This window comes from Cricetulus griseus, chromosome 2, assembly GCF_003668045.3.
Source record: "Cricetulus griseus strain 17A/GY chromosome 2, alternate assembly CriGri-PICRH-1.0, whole genome shotgun sequence".
NCBI lineage: Eukaryota > Metazoa > Chordata > Mammalia > Rodentia > Cricetidae > Cricetulus > Cricetulus griseus.
Window position 1 is genome coordinate 447,711,831 of NC_048595.1, and position 24,349 is coordinate 447,736,179.

Below are 24,349 nucleotides of genomic sequence, written 5' to 3' on the forward strand. Positions count from 1 at the left end.
TTATATTCAGGTATATTCCTGACATTCCAGGACATTTATCATTAAGGGGTGTTGGATTTTGTTGAAGGCTTTTTCAGCATCTAATGAGATCATGTGGTTTTTCATCTTTAGTTAGTGTATATGGTGGATTACATTGATAGTTTTTTGAGTGTTGAACCAACCCTGCATCACAGAGATGAAGCCTACTTGATCAAAGGTGGATGATTTTTCTGATGTGCTTTGGATTTGATTCACTAAGATTTTATTGAGTATTTTTTCATCGGTGTTCATGAGGGATATTGGTCTATAGTTCTCTTTTTTAGTTGTGTCTTTTTGTGGCTTGAGTATCAAGGTAATTGTAGCCTCATAAAAAGAGTTTGGCAATGTCCCTTCTGCTTCTCTTGTATGGAACAATTTGAGGAGTACTGGTATTAGCTCTTTGAATTTCTGGTAGAATTCTGCACTGAATCCATCTGGCCCTGAGTTTTTCTTGATTGGGAGACTTTTGATGACTGCTTCTATTTCCTTAGGGGTTTTAGGTCTGTTTAAGTTGCTTATCGGTTCTTGATTTCATTTTGGTAAGTGATATCAGTCCAAAAGTTGTCCATTTTCTGTAGATTTTCGAATTTTGTGGAGAACAGATTTCCAAAGTATGACCTGAAGATTCTCTGGATTTCCTCAGTGTCAATTGTTATATCCCCCTTTTCATTTCTGATTTTGTTAATTTGCATGTTCTCTCTCTGCCTTTTGGTTAGTTTGGATAAAAGTTTGTCTATCTTTTGATTTTCTCGAAGAACGAACTCTTTGTTACATTGATTCCTTGAATTGTTTTCTCTGTTTTGACCTTATCGATTTCTGCTCTCAGTTCTATTATTTCCTATTATCACTCCTCTGGGGTGAATTTACTTCCATTTGCTCTAGAGCTTTCAGTAGTGATGTCAACTCTCTAGTGCGACTATTCTCTAGTTTCTTCATGTGAGCACTTAGAGATATGCGGTTCCTCTTTGTCCTGCTTTCAAAGTGTCCCGTAAGTTTGGGTATGTTGTGTCTTCATTTTCATTGAATTCTAGGAAGTCTTTAATTTCTTTCTTGATTAATTTATTTCCTCTAGTTTATCTTCAGTGTCTGAGATTCTGTCTTCTATCTCTTGTATTCTGTTGGTCATGCTTGCATTGGTGGTATACTCAGCTTTTCCACTTACAGCATTCCCTCAGGTTGTGTTTTCTTTATTGTCTCTACTTCAGTTTTCAGGTGTTGTACTGTTTCCTTCATCTGTTTAATTGTATTTCCTTGGCTTTCCTTGATTTCTTCCATCTTTTGGTTTGTCTTTTCTTCAATTTCTCTGAAGGATTTTCTCATTTCCTCTCTTAGGGTCTCTATCATCTTCAAGAAGTTGTTTTTAAGGTTGCTCTCTTCTGTTTCATCTGTGTTGGTCTGTTCAGGTCTTGCTGGTGTTGAGTCCCTAGACTCTAGGGGTGTCACAGTGTTTTTTTCTGTTGTTGGATGTTTTAATATTGTCACCTTGCCATCTTTCTTCCAGTGTTGTCAGATGGTGTTTCTTCCTTTCCTGGTGTGTATGGGTCCAAGGTTCTCTTAAAGTGGGTTTTCAAGGGTCTGATACTCTGATGAGTCTCAAGGTGGGTGAAGACAGATCTGAGGCACTCACTCTCCAGTTGGGTGGGAGCTGGACTAGCACAGAGATGTCAGCAGACTCTGGGTTGCTTGTTCCTCAGGGGCGAGTTGACTTTTCCTTGCCTTGAGTGATGGCAGGTGTAGCCCAGTGATCTCAGCAGATTCAAGGTTGCTTCATCCTCAGGGGCCAAGTAGATCTGCCAGGAGACCCCAGGATGGGAGTTCCCAGAGTGAGCAGGCAAAAGCTGGGCCCAAGGCAGGGGCCAAATCAGCTCACCTCTGCCCTGAGTGGGGGCTGCAGTAGCCCAGTGGTCTCAGCAGATTCAGTGTTGCTTGGTCCTCAGGGGCCAAGTTCATCTGCCAGCAGACCTTAGGACAGGAGTTCTCAGAGTGGGCAGACTGACCAATTTTGTTTTCTTCTGTCTTACACCAGTTGGCTTATTTTAATATGAGACAGACTCTGAATTTTATTTTAATAACATACTTGGATTTGGAGAAGGAAAGCCAAATCCAACTCTATAGCCAGCATTTGTTTTATATGAATCAGGACTACCAGAGTACTAGGAAGTAAGGAGATAAAGTGGGGTTTTTTTGTTTTTTGTTTTTGTTTTTGTTTTTGTTTTTTGAGACAGGGTTTCTCTGTGGGTCTTTGGAGTCTATCCTGGCACTCGCTCTGGAGAACAGGCTGACCTCAAACTCAGAGATCTGCCTGCCTCTGCCTCCTGAGTGCCGAGATTAAAGGCGTGCACCACCAAGGCCCAGCAGGAGATAAAGTTTTTATGTATAAAAATTTTTACTAATAATAGATGTTGGTACTATAAGTCAAATTCTTTTTTGACGGTTCTTTCTGGATAGCTATCCTTTCTTTAGACATGTACACATCCAATGTCTTTTGGCTTCTTAAAGAGAAGTGTTTTCTGTTTTCCTGTAAAGACAAGAACAGAACACTCTCTCTACCTTTGTGATGTCTCTATACCTCACAAATGGATATACCTTGATGGATGACCCCTCATTTCTCTTCATCATGAGGTTTCTCCTATGAAAATCAGATCTTGATTAAATTTGATGTTATCCAAAGCTTTTTTTCTCCTGTAGAAACAAAAATGAAACCCCTACCCCAACATAACAGATAACCTGGTTTACATACTGAGGTCAATACATCCTTGAACTACACTGACTGATTTAGCTCAGAAAATTTTTCTATTGTCAAATGTCTTTCTGTGGCTGTTTTCCCTTTCTCATTAGCTTTAAGAAAGTTTAATTTTAGTAAAGCATTATGTAATCTGTTTTGGGGAAATCTTAGTTTCCCCTGTCTGTTATAGAGCATTTCTTTAAAGTGTGATCAGATCTCTCAACAACTGATTGTCCTGTAGGATTGTGTGGTATACCAGTAACATGGTTTATAGTATGATATTTTAAAAATTGTTTTAATTTACTGGAGACATATGCTGGAGCATTGTCATATTTTATTTGTGCAGGAATACCCATAATAACCATTACCACTAATAGGTGTGTAGTAACAGAATCAGCCCTTTCAGAGCTCAGAGCAGTTGCCCATTGAAATTCTGAAAATGGGTCTATTGAATAGTGAATATATTTTAATTTCCTAATTCTGCAAAATAAAACACATCCATTTGCCAGACTTCATTTCTATGTATCCCTTTAGGGTTACTACCTGCTGGCAAAGGATATTGGTTATAGAATGAACAAGTAGGACTTTTTTTTTTACTATTTCCTAGCTTGTTGCTAAGGAATGAAAAGTTCTTTTATACACCTTGGCTATTCAGATGATGTTTTTTTGTGAAATTCTGAGGCCCCCAGGATATTTCCTATTAATAAATGGTCAATTTCATCATTTCATTATGCTAGAGGACCTGGCAGGCCTATATGGGATCTGATGTGTTATGTATGTAGGATGAGTCCTATTCCTGAGTATTTCTTGCAATTGTATAAGCAATGAAGCTAATTCTGTATCATCAGGAATAAATTCATCAGTTTCAGTGTGTAAGACCACTCTCACTGAACATTGAGGGTCAGTTACTATATTGAGAGTTTCTGTAAAATCTGTAAGTACCATGGAAATGGCATACAATTCTGCCCTTTGTACTGATTGGTGTTTTCCTTACAATTTGTAGAAGGATCCAATTGAATTTCATTCTCTCAATTATGGGATAATTGTTGCTAATTGTTCCCAAAAACTTATTACAGGTTTTACCAATATTCATTATCTTTCTATAAGGAGGAAATTTCCTCATTAGTTAAAGGTACTATAATCTCTGCTGGGTCCATTCCTGTCAGTTGATAAAGTCTTAATTTTCCTTTTAAAATCAAATCAGAAATCTTTTCTATATATTTTTTTAATTTTGTTATTCTGTTTATGTGGTAGAAATATCCATTCTAATGTGATATCTTTCTTCTGCATCAAAATTCCTGAGGGGTATTCCCTAGATGGTAATATAATCAGAAGAGAGCAAGCATAGATTAAATAAGTCCTTAATGCACTACTACATATTACATGTATATTCAAAGAATCTCAGTTATGATTTTTCTCATTATCTAACTGTGTATACATATACAAACTATAGGTAGATGGAAGAGTGCTTAACAGCTTTAATTTAAATATTTAAAACTAATTGTTACTAAAATCTATGTTACACACATAAAATAACTCTTTAAAATCCTCATAAAGGGCTAGAAAATGGCTTAGAGGGTAAGGGTGTTTGTCCCCAGAGCTGACAATCTGAATTCTATCTCCAAAGTCCACGAGCTGGTATGAGAAAACTGACTCCTGAGGACTTCCTGTGCATGAACTTTGGCAGGAACAACACCTGCTGTGCTCACAATAAATCTAAGGGCAAAATTCCTAACCCATAAAACACAATCAGAAATGTTTCATAAGAATATTCTTTATTGTGAAAATAAAGACCTACATAAATACTTTTCTGATATGTTTTCATTTCTGAATTATAGCCTGGCCACAAATCTTAAGAAATCTTCAAAGGATAGACTGTTTTCCTTTCAGCTCCGACCCTCACAGGTTCTCCAGTCCTGTGGGTTTAAACCAAAAAGGGTCAATCAATTTTCACATAAAATTAGGTTATAGAGTTTTCATATTGCATGTTCAATTTAAGGAGTGTGAGCACAATGATCATTTCCTGTTTCACACTCTGCTGTGTGTGCCATGGTCATCGATGGAGCCACACTTCCATGCAAAGTCACATTAAGGTTATAACTTCTACCAGAGAAACAGCAGAGAACACTGGCCTATGTGTTCTTGCTATAAAGAAATCAGTTTAGCTAATATTTGGAAAAAATAAGGAAATGCTGTATTAAAATATATGAAAAAATAAAATTTCTTTTTATTTTTAAAATTAACTTGAGAAAAATTCCCTATGTTGGTTAACATGTATAAGTGCAAAGGTTTCTTCAACAAAACCAGAGATTGGTCATAGCCATGTACCTTTCACACCTGAGGAGCATTTTAGGCTTATCAAAGCATCCTTCAGTCACCTAGCTTCAGCCCACAAAAGCCTATGAAGAAAATGGGTCCAGCTTCCTCACTTGCAGGGAAAAGAGATCCATCAGGGGTTGGTCAAGATCATCTTTGTAGTCCAAGCCTGACCTGTTACACCAACTTTATAGCTGAGACAATTCAGGCCCAGAGAAGGAAAGAAACTTTTTTTAATCATCAAAGCCCTGCTTAATAGTGAACAAGGAACCAGGTGTGGTGGTGAACACCTTTAATCCCAATGCTTGGGAGCAGAGGCAAGTGGATCTCTGTGTGTTTGAGGCCAGCCTGGTCTACAGAGTGAGTTCCAGGAAAAAATAGGCAGTCATTTCAGATTATCAGGCACTGATAGTAAAATGTAGGTGAAGAAAAAGATGTAGAGGTATGTGATGACATTAAATTTTATATCAAAAAATAAAAAGCAGCAGAATACGTGTAGTGCAATTATTTTGGAGTTATATATGTCAAATCATCAATGAATGGAATTTTGACCCTTAAAAGGCTAAAGCAATCTATTTTGGAAATTTAACATGATTTTAATTTTTGAATTTTATTATATGATCTATAGAGAGAGAGATGATATAATTTATAGTATTGATACTCCAAATGAAAAGTAACAAAAATAGACATTGGGGCATGGAGAAGAGGATCCACAATAAAAGGCTCTACCCACCAAGATTGGTGATCTTAGATAAGGTCTAATACACACACATGACATGGCACACATACACAAACTCATACACACACACACACACACACACACACACACAAACACACCACACGGCATGAAATGGAGTTGAGAATGGTACATGCTGAGAGGACATGAGAGGAGTTGGGGAAATGGAGGTAGATATGATAACACTTTACTTTATATATGCATGAAAGTCTCAAACATAAATTAGAACATGTTAAATAGACTCCCCAATGTCCTATGTCAAGTTACTAATAGAGAAACCTTGCAGGGTTAAACTGTATATTTTCACATTTCTGTCTCACACTTTAAAGTGTTATTTTCTCATTAGCAGCATTAAGTGTGCAATCTGTACCCCCAGATCCAATCTCCCCATCTCACCCTTAACCCTGCAGCAGAATACCTGTGTTAGCCTTTCCTGTCCTCTTTCCATGCTCCCATCTAATGCAGATGCCACAGACATTCCTCTTGTCCCCTCACTCCTCCTACTCGTTGCTTTGTCCTAGCCCCAAACTCCAGCAGGCACCCCAACGAAACCACAGGCCACTCCTTTGAGAAAGTTAGGCAGGCTTCCTGTGATCTTCTCTTCTCTCTCCTTTACCCCAGGTCCAATTCTCCAGTCTCATCCCCAGATCTGCAGCAGAACATCTGTGGCAGCATCCTTGCCCCCTCTACTATCCCATCTTCTGTAGATCCCACAGATCTTCTTCTTACTTTCTTCTCCCTCTTGCCTAGCCCACAAGACAAGAAAGCATCACCTGAAAACCCAAAGGCTGCTCTTTTTAGAGCAACAAAGAGACAAGAGACGGACCCTTACTTCTCTCTTCTCCTGCTCCAGAGCCAATCTGCTGCTCTCACACCCAGCACATAACAGACAACCTGCTGTGGTTTCCCTTTCCTCTATGACCCCAACCCCACCAGATCACAAAGACCTTCTCCTCCAAATTCCCTTCCACCAACTCATTTCAGTATCTCAGCATGAGATCTAACATGAGAATGGTTTCCCTGTGAACACATCAGCTGTGCAGTCCAAGGAAACAGGTAAGTACACTGAGGATCTTTACCATGCCCTCCTCTCCTCTAAACCCAATCCTCCAGTCTCATCCCTAACTCTGCAACAGAACACCTACTGCAGCCATCTTTCCTCCTCTGCTCACATCTCCTGTGGATCCCACAGGCTTTCCCCTCCTACCTCCCTCTCACCACTTGTTTCTTTATCCCAGCCCCTAATTCCAGATGCCCAGCCCTGATAACCCACACAGCATCCTGCTGAGAAATCAGATAGGCTGTCTTTAGATATTCTGCTCTCCTTCTGTTTCTCTAGAGCCCATCTGTCTGTCTCATCCCCAGATCTATAAAAGAACCTATGGGATAAACTCTCCTCACTGTCTTCCACCATTCCAAGGAGATAAAATAAATAGATCATGGATGAACATCCTACTATCATCTCTCCTGTGTGAATCCCCTCAGATACCTAGCCTATCTCCAATACTTACACTCATCTCTCAATATACATATTTTACCTGAAACACCAAGTAGCCATAATGATCAGGTTCAAAGTAAATTTCCAACAAGGCAATACACAGGTATAACACTCTCTGAAAATCTGGAGCAGAAAACAACACCAAATAGCAAAATGCCACCCAATGAAGATAAATCCAGAAATCAGCAATTAGACCTATGTTCATCCCAATCCCAGATATCTATATGCCAGCATAAAAACACAAGCAATAATAACAAGAGTAGTATGTCTCCACTAGAACCCAGTTATCCTACTACAGAGGGCCCTGAATATTCCAAAATAGCTGAAACACAAAATGGACCTTGAAATAGCCTTATGAATATGAGAGGGGCCATAATACAGGAAATGAACAAATCCCTTTAAGAAACACAGGAAGATATAAACAAACAGTGGAGAATACTGAGTAAAACAGTTCAAGACCAGGAATTGGAAGTAGAATCAATAAAGAAACCCCAAAGTGAAGGGATTCTGGAAATGAAAAATTATGGACTTCAAAATAAAGTCCAGAGGCAACCTTTGAAAACATAATAAAGAGACAGAAGACAGAATACCAAGTGTTGAAGATACAATAGAAGAAATTGATACATAGCCAAATGAAATGATAAATCTAAAAACAATCCTGACACAAACATCCAGGAAATGTGAAATACCAATAAAGATGAAATTTAAAAAAATATGTATAGAATAAGGAGAAGAAGCCTGTCTTACAGGCCTAGAAAACATTTGCAACAAAATCATAGAAAAAAATTTCCTAACCAAACGAAGGAGGTGCTTATAAAGTTAGAAAAAGCATACAGAAGCCCAAATAGATTGAAACAGAAAAGAAAGTCCTCTCAGCACATAATAAAACAGAACAAGCATAGAAAATTAATACCTGCAAAGGGAAAAGCCTAAGAAATGTATGAAGGCAGACCTAACAGAATTACACCTGACTTCTCAATGAATATTCTAAAAGACATAAGGGCTTCAACAGATGTATTGCAAACTATGAAAGATCACAAATGCTAGCCCAAGCTACTAAAACCCAGCAGAACTTTCACACAATAGATGGAGAAAATAAGATTTTTGCATGAAAAACTAAATTCAAAAAACATTTATGTATAAATCCATCCATATAGAAAGCATTAGTAGGAAAACTCCAAACTAAGAGGTAAACTACAATCATGGAAACACAGGGAATAAATAATCTCACATCAGAAAAACCAAGTGAGAAGCACAGACATGCACACACACACACACAACAACAACAACAACAAAAACAACACCAAATAGGAATTAGCATACAATTGGTCATTGATATCTCTCAATATCAACACCCTCAACTCCCCGGTAAAAATAACAGATTTACAGAATGGATGTGAAAACAAGATCCATCTTTCTGCTGCAAAGAACACACCTCAACATCAAAGATAGACATTACTTCAGGACAAAAGGTTGAAAAATATTCCAAGCAAAAGAACCTAAGAAACAAACTGGTGTACCTATTTTGATAACTAATAAAATAGAATTCAAGCAAAAAATAATGAAAAGAGATGGTGAAGGACAGTACATATTCATCAAAGGAAAAAATCAGGTAAGATGATATATATATATATATATATATATATATATATATATATATATATCCAAAACAAAAGGGTATTTTTATTTTAAACAGAAACAGCATTACAACTTAAATCATATATTAGCACTGACAGACTAATCTTGGTAGACTTCAGTATTCTACTCCCACCAAAAAAAGGTCATACAAACAAAAACACAAAGAGAAATGCTGGAGCTACCAGACATCATAAAACAAACAGAGCTAGAACTTTTTAGAGTATTTAACCTAAACACACACAAAAATACAAATTTTTCTTCACCTCATGGAACTTTCTTAAACACTGACCACACACTCAAGACATACAAAGAAGTCTCAACAGATAGAAGAAAATTGAAATAGCTTCTTATATCCCATCAGATCCCAACAGATTAATAATGGATATTAACAAAACAGTAGCTACAGAAAGCATAAAAAACTCATGGATACTGAATGATTTTCTATGTAATGAAGACTGGATCAAGAAAGAAATAATGAAACTAAATGCTCTCTGGAATTCAATGCAAAGTATCACATACCATATGAAATGTATGAAACACAATGAAAGGTTTTATAAGGGGAACGTTCATAGTATTAAGTACTATATAAAAATAACTGGAGAAAGCCGTATTATCATCTTAATACAAAAACAAAAAGAATAAATCACAGTCAAGAGGCATAGATGCCAAGAAATGATCAAACTCTGGTCTGAAGCCAATAAAATAGAAACAAAGACAACACAAAGAATCAATGAATCATGGAGACGATGGTTTGAGAATATCAACAAAATAAACATATCCTTACAAAAACTAACAAAAAATAAAGGGACTATCTAAAATAACAAAATCGGAAGCAAAACAAGGAACATAGCAGATGCCAAGGAAATCCATCAAATCACTATCATACTTTAGAAACTTGTACTCCACCAAATTAGGAAATCTAAAAGAAATGGTAATTTTCAGGATAGGTACCTCTTAGCAAAATTAATTCAGGATAAAATAAGCAATTTGAATAGACCTAGAGATATAGAAGCAATCATTAAACCCACCCAATTGGACTCTTCCTTCCCTTTCCGCTGACTGATCCACAATGAGGTGAGTGAGGCTCTGCTCTTACCCAACTCCCGTAGAAAGCATCATTCACCCCGATCTCCCCTGGCCTGCGCTTGCTTAGGGTAGACACACCCAGGCAGGGAGGAGCTCCCTGAATCTGGAAAAACCCCACTCTTCCTTCCCGTCACCTCCCTCCCCCACCTCGACCTGACCCCTATGGAGGCCTAACTCCTTCAGAGTGAGGAGACTACCAGGAGAGGCAAGACCATCCAGGGAAGCGGACAGTGAATTCCTGGCCCCCACACACCACTGGGTCACAAGAGGAGATAGAGAGACCACTCCTGCACCCACTGGAAGAAGATATGGGAAGAAGACAGAATAAGAACTCACTCAACAACAGAAAGACCAATATGACACCACCAGAATGTAGGGACTCCACTCCAGCAAGATCTGAAAAGCCCAACACAGAGCATGAAGAAGAGATGGACCTCAAAAATTATCTCGGCAAGATGATAGAGACCTTTAAGAGGAAACAAGAAAATCCCTTAAAGAAATAGAAGAAAAAGGAAGCAAAAAATTATACGAAATGGAGGAAAAGACAAACCAAAAAATTCAAGAAATAAACAAATCTCTTAATGAATCTAAATAAACCCAAGAAAAAATAACCAAACAAGTGAAGGAAGCTCTTGAAACAGTTCAAAGCATAAAAGCTAAAATAGACACAATAAAGCAAACACAGAATGAGGTGATGCTGGAAATGGAAAGACTGGATAAACGATCAGGAACTAAAGATGTGAGTATAACTAATAGAATTCAAGAGATGGAAGAGAGAATCTCAGCTATTGAAGACTCGCTAGAGGATATACACTCATCAACCAAAGATAATCTCGAGTCCAACAAATCCCTAACACAAAATATCCAGGAAATATGGGACACCATGAAAAGACCAAACCTAAGAATAATAGGTGTAGAAGAAGATGAAGAAACACTGCTCAAAGATACAGAAAACATATTCAACAAAATCATAGAAGAAAACTTCCCCAACCTACAGAAGGATATGCCTATGAGTACAAGCAGCTTACAGGACACCAAACAGAGTGGACCACAAAAAAGAAGTCCCCCCAACACATAATAATCAAACTCCAAATCTACAGAATACAGAGAAAATATTAAGAGCAGCAAAGGAAAAAGGCCAAGTAACATATAAAGGCAAACCAATCAGAATCACACCTGACTTCTCAATGGAAACTCTGAAAGCCAGAAGGTCTTGGATAGATACCCTACAAGCACTAAGGGAGCATGGATGTCAACCCAGACTACTGTACCCAGCAAAACTTTCAATCACTATAGATGGAGAAAACAAGATACTCCATAACAAAGACAGATTTAAACAATACATATCCACAAATCCAGCACTACAGAAGGTACTGGAAGGAAAACTCCAACCCAACGAACATAACTACACTCACAAAAACACAGGCAATAGATAATCAAATTTTACCAAACACAAAAAGAAACAGGAGGGCAAAATCCACACACAATGACACCACCAACAATAAATCCAAAGCAAACAAGAACCAACCAACAATGGACATTAATATCCCTAAATGTCAATGGTCTTAACTTACCCATAAAAAGATATTGGCTAACAGAATGGATATGAAGACAGAATCCATCCTTCTGCTGTTTACAAGAAACACACCTCAACTTCAAAGACAGATGGTACCTCAGAGTAAAAGGATGGGAAAAGATTTTCCAATCAAATGGGCTCAAAAAACAAGCTGGTGTAGCAATCCTAAAATCTAACTAATTAGACTTCAAACTAAAATCAATCAAAAGAGATGAAGAAGGGCATTTCATACTCATCACAGGAAAAGTCCATCAACATGAAGTCTCAATCCTGAACATCTATGCCCCAAATACAAAGGAAACCACATTTGTAAAAGAAACATTACTAAAGCTCAAACCACACATAAAACCACACACACTTATAGTAGGAGACTTCAACACTGCCCTTACACCACTAGACAGGACCACCAGACAGAAACGTAACAAAGAAGCAAAGGATTTGACAGAAATTATAAAAACCAACTGTGTTTAACAGATATCTATAGAACATTCTATCCAAACACAAATGAATATACCTTCTTCTCAGTGCCACAAGGAACATTCTCTAAAATTGACCACATAGTTGGCAGCAAAGCAAACCTCCACAGTTACAAAAGAATTGAAATAGCCCCCTGTATCTTACCAGATCACCATGCATTAAAGCTAGAATTCAACAGCAATATGAATTGAAGAAAACCTACATACTTATGGGACACTCTGAAAGCAGTGTTAAGAGGAACGTTCATAGCACTAAGTGCTCACATGAAGAAACTGGAGAATTGACAGAACTACTGAAAGCTTTAGAGGAAAAAGAAGCAAACTCACAAAGGAGGAGTAGATGCCAGGAAATAATCAACCTGAGTGCCGAAATCAATAATGTAGAAACTAGGAAAACAGTACAAAGAATCAATGAAAAAAGAGTTGGTTCTTTGAGAAGATCAACAAGATAGATAAACCTCTATCCAAACTAACCAAAAGGCAGAGAGATAGTATGCAAATTAACAAAATCAGATATGAAAAGGGAGATATAACAACGGACACAGGAAATTCAGAGAATCTTCAGGTCATACTTTGAAAACCTGTACTCCACAAAATTCAAAAATCTAAAGAAAATGGACAGTTTTCTGGATAAATATCACTTACCAAAATTAAACCAAGATCAAATAAGCAGTTTAAATCGACCTATAACCCCTAATGAAACAGAAGCAGTCATCAAAAGCCTCCCAACTAAAAAAATCCCAGGGCCAGATGGCTTCACTGCAGAATTCTACCAGAAATTCAAACAAGGGCTAATTCCAGTACTCCTCAAACTGTTCTGCACAATAGAAGCACACGGGACATTGCAAAACTCTTTCTACGAGGCTACAATCACTTGAATAACCAAGCCACACAAAGATATGACTAAGAAAGAGAACTACAGACTAATATCCCTCACGAACATTGATGCTAAAATACTCAATAAAATATTGGCGAACCGAATCCAAGAACATATCAGAAAAATCATCCACCATGATCAAGTAGGCTTATTCCCAGGGATGCAAGGATGGTTCAACATACGAAAATCCATCAATGTAATCCACCATATAAACAAACTGAAAAAGAAAAAACACATGATCACTAGACACTCACAGTGTCTCACTAGACACTGAAAAAGCCTTTGACAATATCCAACACCCTTCATGATAAAAATATTGGAGAGAACAGGAATAAGAGGAACATATCTAAACATGATAAACACAATATACAACAAACCAATAGCCAACACCAAAATAAATGGAGAGAAACTCAAAGCGTTTCCTCTAAAATCAGGAACAAGACAAGGCTGTCCACTCTTTCCATATCTCTTCAATATAGTATTTGAAGCCCTAGCTAGAGCAATAAGGCAAGAAAAGGGGATCAAAGGGATACAAATTGGAAAGGAAGAAGTCAAACTTTTATTACTTGCAGATGACATGATAGTCTACATTAGTGACCCGAAAAACTCTACCAGGGAACTCCTACAGCTGATAAACACCTTCAGCAAGGTAGAAGGATAAAAAATTAACTCAAAAAAAATCATTAGCCCTACTATATACAGATGATAAATCCAATGAGAAAGAAATCAGGGAAACTTCACCTTTCACAATATCAACAAGCAACATAAAATATATTGGGGTAACACGAACCTAAAAGGTGAAAGACCTGTACAATAAGAACTTTTAGACTTTAAAGAAAGAAATTAAAGAAGATAACCAGTAAATGGAAAGACCTCCCATGCTCTTGGATAGGTAGAATTAACATAGTAAAAATGGCAATCCTGCCAAAAGCAATCTACAGATTCAATGCAATCCCCATCAAAATCCCAACACAGATTTTTTTACAGACAATACTCAACTTTATATGGAAAAATAAAAAACCCAGGATAGCCAAAACAACTCTTTACAATAAAGGATCTTCTGGAGGCATCACCATCCCTGACTTCAAGCTCTACTATAGAGCCATAGTTCTGAAAACAGCTTGGTATTGCCATAAAAATAGCCAGATAGACCAATGGAAGTGAATTGAAAACCCTGATATTAACCCTCGAACCTATGCACACCTTACTTTTGACAAAGGTGCTAAACCTATACAATGGAAAAAAAGGATAGCATCTTTAACAAATGGTGCTGGCACAATTGGATTCAGAGATTCAGAAGATTGCAGATAGATCCATATCTGTCACCAGGCACAAAACTTAAGTGCAAATTGATCAAAGATCTCACCATAAATCCAGCCACACTGAATCTTCTAGAAGAGAAAGTGGGAATTAACCTTGAACAAACTGGCACAAGAGACCGATTCCTGAACATTACGACAGTAGCACAGACATTGAGGTCTGCAATTAATAAATGTGACTTCCTGAAACTGAGAAGCTTCTGCAAGGCAAAAGACACAGTCAGTAAGACAAAACAACTGCCCACAGAATGGGAAAAGATCTTCACCAACCCCACATCTGACAGAGGATTGATTTCCAAAATATAAGGAGCTCAAGAAGCTAGCCACTAAAACAACAAACAATGAAATTAAAAAGCGGGGTGCAGAACTAAATAGAGAATTCTCAACAGATGAATCTGAAATGGCTGAAAGACACTTAAGAAAGTGTTCAAAATCTATGGCCATCAGAGAAATGCAACTCAAAACAAATCTGAGATACCACCTCACACCTGTCAGAATGGCTAAAATCAAAAATACCAATGATAATATATGCTGGAGAGGATGTGGAGAAAAAGGAACACTCCTCCATTGCTTGTGGGAGTGCGAATTTCTAATACCACTCTGGAAATCAGTATGACGGTTGCTCAGAAAAATAGGAATCAGTCTACCTCAAGATCCAGCCATTCCTCTCTTGGGTATATTCCCAAATAGTGCATGCTTGTACAATAAGTACATATGTTCAACCATGTTCATAGCAGCATTGTTTGTAATAGCCAGAACCTGGAAGCAACCTGGATGCCCTTCAACTGAAGAATGGATAGAGAAAATGTGGTACATTTATACAATGGAATACTACTCAGCAGAAAAAAGCAATGGAATCTTGAAATTCAAAGGCATATGGGATGGATGTAGAAGAAACCATCCTGAGTGAGGTAACCCAGTCACAAAAAGACAAACATGGTAGGTACTCACTCATATATGAGTTTTAGACATAGAGCAAAGGATTACCAGCCTATAATCCTCTTCACCAAAGAAACTAGGAAACATGAAGGACTCTAAGGGATAAATGGACCCCAGGAATGGGAAGTGGCATGAACTCCTGAGCTAATTGGGAACATGAGGGTAGGGGAGAGGGAGCTGACACAATAAGAGCAAGAGAAGAGGAGTAGAGGAGAGGAAATGGAGGAGCAGAAATATTTAGTTGGGGGAAGAATAGAGGAGAGAGAGCAGGATGAGAGATACCATATCAGAGGGAGCCACTATAGGTCCCAAAAGAGATCTGGAACTAGGGAGATCTCCAGAGACCTACAAGGATGACATGATCTAACAATTCAGGCAATGGTGGAGAGGATAACCTAAAAGCCCTTCCCCTAAAATGAGATTGATGACTACGCTTTATGCCATCCTAGGGCCCTCATCCAGTGGCTGATGGAAGCAGAGACAGACATCCACAGATATACACTGTGCTGAAATTGGGAATTTAGTTGAAGAGAGGGAGGAATGGAGATCGAAGGGGTCAGTACCAGGTTGGAGAAACCCACAGAAACAGTTGGCCTGAGCAAGGGAGAGCACATCGACCCCAGATGCTGTCTGGGAGGCCAGTACAAGACTGATCCAGACCCCTGAACATGGATGTCAATAAGGAGACCTCTGCACTCCAGGGAGCCTCTGGTGGTGGATTAGTATTTTTCCCTGGTGTAAGAAGAGACTTTGAGAGCCCATCCCACGTGAAGGGTTACACTCTGACCCTGGATACATGGGGAAGGACCCAGGACAGCACAGGAAGATTTGGTGGACTTAGCAGAACCCCCGTTGTGGGCTCTACCCTGCCTGGGGAGTGGTGGGTGGATGGGGTGTGGGGTAGGTTGGGGGTGGGAGAGGAGGAATGGTGGTGAGGGGAGAGAGAGGAAGAGGGAGAAGGGACTTACATGTGAAACAAGCTTGTTCCCTAAATTGAACTAACAACAACAACAAAAAGAATCTTAATGCTTCTAGGCAGTGGTAGCACAGTTCTTTAATGCCTCAGGAGATGGATCTTGAGGCCAGCATAGTCTACAGAGTGAGTTCCAGGACAGCCATGACTACAAAGAGAAACCCTGTGTGGAAAGCAAAAAACAACAAAAAATTTAATACTAAGTCTAAAAATTAAGTAGAACAAGCAGCAACAGAAATGTGAAGAAAGAACCAGTGAGATGGCTTAGCAAATGAAGGTGCTTGCTGCCAAGCCTGAGGATCTGAGTTCAATACCTAATACCCACACTTGGTGGAAGGAGAGAATTAACTCTCAAAAACTGCTCTGACCACCATTTGTCACACACACACACACACAAACACACACACACAAACTTTAATTTGTCTTTTTAAAAATTGAATAAAGATACATGAAGCAAGTTTAAAGTCAATTAAGCAATACTTTAAAAACTATGTGGGGCAGTATTTTTCTTAATTACTGTTATGTTTTATTTAAAAATAAAAGTAATTATGGAACATTTAAAAATAAGCTTTTCTGCTCTCTTTATGTGGAAAAGAGGAAAAGTTAAGTGTGATCATTTGAAAATTTTCAATAAGGAAAAGCCTTTCAAGACCTCCTTGATATCATTTGACCTTGTCCCCAACCCCCATGATTATCATAAACATCAGTCAGGTAGCATGATATTATACTAAATATTATATTCCTTATTTTATCAAAATTCAAGCTTATTGTGCTTTTTCCATTACAAAATTAACTAACAGCTAACTAACAGAAAATACAGGATACAAAAAAAGAAGATAAAGAGGGAAGAAAAACACACCATTACCCATATAAACCACTTAGACACTTAGAAAGGGAGAGAGAAGAAGGGAGTGAGGTGGCTGGTGGGGGTTTGGGGGTGCGGGGAGGATTATATCACAGATTAGGGTCTTACATTGATGAAAGTGAGTTTTAAAGGTATCTTTACATTTATGTATGTTTTAAAATACATGTATTTGACACAATCTGTTTTAATATAAACATCAAATGCATAATTTTTATATGCAAAGATAAATCTCTAAATAAAATCCATGTTATTTGATTTGCTGGGAAAAAAAACCCAATTGAAGAAAAGAAAACCCAAGGACTACATGGTTTCAGTGCAAAATTGTAACACACAGATAGACTTTCGAAGAAAAGTTAATCCCAATACTCCTCAAAGTACTCCACAAAAAGGAAACAGAATTAGCATTTGCCCAGTTCATATTTTAAGGCCACATCTACCCTGACTCCCAAACCACATAAAGACCCAACAAAGCAAGAGTGTTACAAATTTCTCTTCTGAACATAAATGCAAAAATATTCAATAAAATACTTGCAATCAAATCCAAGAACTTATCAAAAAGGTCACCCAAAATGATCAAATAGCCTTCATCTCATAGATGCAGGAATAGTTCAGTATGTGAAGATGGATAAGTGCAATACACTGTATAAACAAACTGAAAGAGATAAAAACCATGGTATGACCTCATTAGATGCTGAACAGGCCTTTGACAAAATACAACACACTTCATGATACAAGTCCTAGATACAAATCCAGAAAGCCAACCAAGAGTCAGCCACCCCAATGGGCTGCTCAAAGACCATGGCTATAGACTATTTAAGATCTAGTCACCATATTTGCAATTTGAATCCTCTCTTGACATCCTGAGGAAACACCCAGGAGTGCTTTATTCTGTTCATGAAACCTGGATTTCTTAATTTGGTTTGATTGGCTTATTGCATCAGTGGTGGCAGATATTACATAACTTATCAGTGATATAGGAGAAACCTGAGTCAGACAAAAGATTCATGGCAATGAACACTTGTAAGTAAAGATGGATAGACTTAAAGAATAAACCATGTGACTCCACAAGATATTTCTTATTTGTTGTTATTGATTTTACTTTGTTTTTAATTTTTGTTTTGTCATTTTTTCATTGTTCCGTTTTGGTATTGGTTGTTTTTTTATTATTATCTGGTTTTAATAGTAGGGGAGTTTTCAAGGGCAGAGGCAGATTCAAGGAGGTAGGCAGATGAACAGAATCGGAATGCATAATGTGAAATCACAAAGAATCAATTAAAGGGGAAAAAGGATCTTGTTGAAAAATGGGATAGCAATATAAACAGAATTTTCTGTAAGGGAAACTCAAGTGGCTGAGAAACAAAGTAATGTTCAACATCCTAGCTCATCAGAGAAATTCAAATCAAGTTCCTTTAAAAATCAATCTTACACCTGCCAGAATGGCTAAGATCACTAACACAAGCGACAGGTCATTACGACAGGGATGTGGAATAAGGGCAAAGCTCATCCACTGGTGCGAGTACAAACTTCTACAGACAATATGGAAACCAATATGGCAGTTCCTTAGAAAATTGGGAATCAATCTATCTCCACATCCAGCTATACAAACTTGAGCATATACCCAAAGGATGATTTGTCCTACCATAAGGTCACTTACTCAATTATGTTCATTGTGTCTTTATTCATAATAGCCAAACATTTGAAACAATGTATATATCCCTCAACTGAAGAATGGATGAAGAAAATGTGGTATATTTGCACAATGGAGCTGTTAAAAAATATGACAGCATGAAATTTGCAAAGAAATCAAGCTGAGTGAGATAACCCAGACCTAGAAGGATAAATATGGTATGTTTTCACATATATGTGAATATTAGCCATTGCAAGGGCAGAGGGAGGATTCAAGGAGATGGGCAGATGAATGGAATCAGAATGCATAATGTGAAAACTACAAAGATTCAATTAAAGGGAACAAAGGTTCCTGATTAAAAATGGGGTAAATATATAAAAGAAATTTTCTATGAGGGAAACTAAAGTCGCTGAGAAACAAGTAAAGTAATGTGGAACATCCTTAGCCATCAGGGAAATTCAAATCAAAGCTTACTTTTTGAGAATTGGTCTTTCACCTGTCAGAATGGCTAAGATCAATAACACAAGTCACAGGTCATGCTGGCAGGGATGTGGAATGAGGGCAAAGCTCATCTACTGCTGGTGGGAATGCAAACTTCTACAGACACTACAGAAACCAATATGGCAGTTTATTAGACAGTTGGGAACCCATCTATCTCAAGATCCAACTATACCACCTTGAGCATATATCCAAAGGATGCTTTGTCCTACCACTTACTCAACTATGTTCATTGTGGCTTTATTCATAATGGCCAAGCACTTGAAACAAACTATATATCCTTCTACATAAGAATGGATGAAGAAAATGTGGTACATTTACACAATGGAGTAGAACTCAGCTGTTAAAACATATGACAACATGAAATTTGCAAAGAAATGGATGGACCTACAGGAAATCAAGCTGGGTGAGATAACCCAGACCTAGAAGGATAACTGTGGTATGTTTTCACATGTATGTGAATATTAGCATTGGATAAATGTTAACCAAACTACAAACTTTAGACCCAAAGAGGTTGTCATAGGATTTGTGCTGCAACGAAGGCATGCCAATACCATGAAAAACATTTAATTGCGGCTGGCTTACACTTAACAGGTTTAGTTCATTATCATCATGGCAGAAAGCATGGTGACATGCAAGCAAACATGTTGCCGGAGATGTTGCTGAGAGTTCCATATCCTGATCAGCTGTTAGCATGAAGAGAGAGAGAGTGAGAGAATGACTCTAGGCCTGACTTGAGCATCTGAAACCTAAATGCCTACCCAGAGTGACACACTTCTTCCACCATTGCCACACAGACTCCAACAATGCCAGATTCAATAGTGCCACACCCTATGACCCTATGGGACCATTTCCATTCACACCCCCACAGAGATTATATTTAGAGGAAGGACCTGGGCTGGCGGTACATGTGGGTCTCCCTGGGAAGGGAAAATAGAACAGATTTTGTCCAGTGGACTGGAGGCTTATGAGAATGTGAAAGTGAGGATCAGGTGGGGAAGAATGGAGACTGTGTTGAGTGAGGGAACACAGGAAGAGATGGCTGGATTTGTGGGGCATTTGAGAGACAGTATCAAAAATCCATAGGGCAGTAGAAACTCCCTTAAATAAAGGAAAGCAAACCACATCAGTTTTCTTTAGCATGGGGAAGCTCTAACTTGCCATCTCTTGTCTCAAAGAAGTCGTCTAGTAACAGAAATGCATTGCATGATATCAAGTCGTTTACCAAGGGGGTCCCACAGAAATCTCCACATAACCCAAGCTGTGGTAAAGACTCAAGTTTTCTTTTCACAAACTGACAGAGGGGCCCATTTCCAGGGACAACCACACAGAATTCGTAGAACACAGAGAAGTTCAGCTGAAGCCCACATGGAGCCTTCACTCCTATGTTCTGGTGTCTTTAGTCTGGGAAGGTACTTTGTAGGCTACCAAAAGAGAAGGGTAAACACTAAACCAGCCACAAACACTTTGAACTATAATGAATTCTGACTACAAGATTTTGTAAGGCAATGATTTCATGGAAATATGAGAATAGCCAAACAATATCTGATTTGACTTAAGGCCCATTCCATGAGACAGAATTCAGTCTTGACACTGCTTGGGTGACAAGAAGCAGGAGACTAGATAGCCCAGAGACCAAAAGTAAAAAAAAACTTACTGGTCTTTAAATAAAAAAAGGAAAAAAAAATGACCACTAATGATATCCTGCTATACTCAGATATCTGTGTCTTATTCAATCATCATAAGAGAAACTTCCTCCTGCAGCAGAAAGAAATAGATGCAGAGACACACTGCTAAAGAAAACTCAAAGAGTCTGAGAGAGAGACAGACAGACAGACACACAGAAAAAAGAGACAGAGGCAGACAGAGAAAGAGAGAGTCCTTGGAATGGACAGCTTCAAATAGGTGTCTCCATCAAATCCCTCCCTTCAGAACTCCCAGAACCCAGAGAAAGAGGAGGCAGACAGAGTGTAAGAGACACAAGGGATGGAGGACACCAGGAAAATAGTCCTCTACATCAACTGAAAAACAGTTATATGAACTCAAAGAGACTAAACCAGGAAACAGAGGTCCTACACATGTCACCACCAGGGCTTCTCTCTCTGTCTTTCTCTCTCCATATATATATTTCTCCTCTCTCTCTCTCTCTCTCTCTCTCTATATATATATATATATATATATATATATATATATATATATTAGCTTTCTGCATAATATTTTAACAGGAACTTTTCATGTATGAAGCAATATGCCTCTCATTCTTTTGCCTACTATTGGGCTCCTTTCCTTCTGTTGGGTTGTCTTGTCCACTATTGATGTGAAGGATTTTCATCTTATGCCATTTTATTTTGTCATGTTTAGCTGTTATCTCACAGAAGACTGCTTTTTTCTAACCAGAACAGACATGGGTTCATCTGGAGGGAACAGGAGTGGGGAGGAACTGGGAAGGGTGGAGAGGGGAAACTGTAGTTCAGGGTAGATTATAGAGAAAAGAATCTATTTCCAAGACAAGGGGGAAAAAAGACCTATAATATCTTTAAGAGTCAAAAAGTGTATGTTTCATGATAGCTTCAATAATCTTAACACAGACTATATTATGATGCTCATAATAAATCTTTTAGAATTATATGAGGCATATGTTTCAATGTAACTATTTAGTATTATTGCTTTTAAAGTTATCAATATGATATTCCATTGACAAAGGGAAAACATACAGTTCTTACCCAATGAAGAAATCAGCTAAGTTTTTTTCTTCTTTCCTTTCCTTTCCTTTTGTTACAGGATGGACCAGACTCGTCTTGCTTGCATTTATCACAGCATCAAATTTGGAAAGGGCATAAAAACAAAGATAGACTGTGGCTGATTGGAAAAAAATACCTGAATAAAAAAATTAATAACAGTGCAACTGTATCATTAACAAAAGTTAATGCAAAAGTTCTATTATCCTGAGTAAAAAGATACAGTCTACATCTAAAACTATTATTTTCCCAATTACAAGTATAATTAATATTAGAAACTTGTATCAAATTAAAAATTTAATACACTTACTGAATTTTTCATATTCATTAGCTAGCCTCCAAACTTTAACATATAACAAGTGAAGTGTTCTTTTGAAAACACATAAATGAATTATATTTTCCAAATTTAACTCTGTTTAGCAAGTAAAACTTGCTTAAACTTTTATAGAAATTTAGCATTAAAATATTACTCACTTTCTACACATAAGCCTAGACTTGTCGAAAATATAATTACTTTTATACTTTTTATGTTTGTCTCAATTTTTGGAAATTGTATACATAAAAGTAATTAAACTTCACAAGAGAATAACCCTCTTAATTAGAGTCAAAGTGTTGTAGCTGAACAATGCCATTTATTTAATAAAGCTCTTTCACAAGACAAGAAAAATTTATGAGTCTTTTCCATTTATGAAATGCTTCATCTGTCTTAAGGGATATCTTCTCAAAGATATAGTTACTTGTGAAATAAAGGTGATATTTCAATGAAAAGTATAAGTGATTATAATGTTCCTTTGGAAGGACAGTATTTGAGAAATTATGAAAACTACATCCAGTACTGTATACAGAAAAAGTGTCCTGCTAGTAAAAACTCATCACATATCAGCAGAAAAAAATCTAGACAATACATCAAAAATTTCTATGTTCAATAGCCAAAGAAATAAAAAGTTAACATCCAGAGTTTTAGAGGACATCATGGCAGTGGCATGGAGTCTGCCTTGAGTACATTTTCCAGAGCAGATGGGGTCGAGGGATGCAAAACTACACTTTCACCCCTGAAGAACCTGTGACAGAACTTCATAGTCTCACAAAGACTGAAATGGAAGGAACATGTAGAACAGAGTGCAGATAAATACCAAGATGCATGTTTAATGCTGAGAGGGCAGAATTCCCAACAACAGAACAGTAAGAAGATGAACAAAGGGAAACAGAATGGAGAGACTTGGTGAGTTTACAGGCTGGTCAGGAATGGTTAGGAAGAAGAAATTACAAGTGTATCCCCATATACACTTGCTACTGAGACCAGTGTGTCTAAACAGGAGAGCACCATTGTGCATCAGAACATTAACAAAAGGTCTTAGGAACAATTCAAAACTCTTTGGAGAGAAGTCTGCTCCTTTCCAGGGTAGGATTCTTCAGGGGTTCAGCTTCATAACTCTGAGTGGGCTTGCTGCTTAGGGGAACTTTCTGCCCCTGCTTCCAAATGAGTAGCACCAAGGAGTCATGGCTCAGACTTAAGAACTAATGATCACATGGAAACAAATCTAAGTGGTCCCTTTAGGGAACAGTGTAAGCCACGCCTGCTAGAAGCTTGCTACTACAATTACAGGAAACAATCACAAACAGAAGTAATCCTCTATACATTACACATATCAGATCCCATACGGGTCTGCCACACAGACTAGCACAAGGCAATGACAAGACTGATCATTTATTAATTGGAAGAGTGCTAGAAGCCTCAGAATTTCATAAGAAACATCATGTAAATAGCAAAGGTTTAAAAAAGGACTTCTCCATCACTTGAGAACAAGCCAAGGAGATAGTGAGAAACTGTCCTCCTTGTTCTTTTTATGACCATACTACACTGCCAGCAGGCTGTAATCTTAAAGGCATTCAGAGGAATGAGATCTGGCAGATGGTTGTCTTTCACTTTACAGAATTTGGAAATTTGAAATATGTGCATCATACTATAGACACATTATCAGGGTTCCAATGCACTACTGCTCTCAACTCTGAAAAAGTTGTTTCTGTTATTACACACTTGCTAATGGTGATGTCAGTTATACATGTACAGATTAAAACTAACAATGCTCCGGCATATGTCTCCACAAAAATGGAACAGTTTTTCAAATATTATAACATAAAGCATGTCACTGGTACACCACACAATCTTACAGGACAAGCAGTGGTTGAGAGATCTAATCGAACACTTAAGGAGATGCTCTATAGTGGGAAATTACCAATACGGAGTCAGGTAGAAATATAAGGGTATTTAATAGGGAAAAGCCTTACTTACAGAGCGACCTAGCCAGCCCAGCCGGCGTGGCAGCAGTCTGTCCAGCAAGTACCAAAGTGAAACCGAAAGAGAAAATGCAGTATCGCTCTACGTCACCCTGACCACACCCTCGCAAGCATGGTTAGGCACACTTATAGCCAGCCCCTAAGTA

At 37.9% G+C, this 24,349-nt stretch overlaps 1 long non-coding RNA gene across 1 annotated transcript; it reads right to left on the reverse strand.

Moving 5' to 3' along the window:
- Window positions 1-4,557: 4,557 nt before the first annotated feature.
- Window positions 4,558-24,236, reverse strand: LOC113833547. The gene is made up of 3 exons (XR_003481374.2): window positions 24,199-24,236; window positions 21,891-22,044; window positions 4,558-4,659 (listed from the first exon to the last, which is right to left on the reverse strand). It is a non-coding gene; the product is annotated as an uncharacterized LOC113833547 (long non-coding RNA).
- Between the last annotated feature and the right edge of the window lie 113 nt (window positions 24,237-24,349).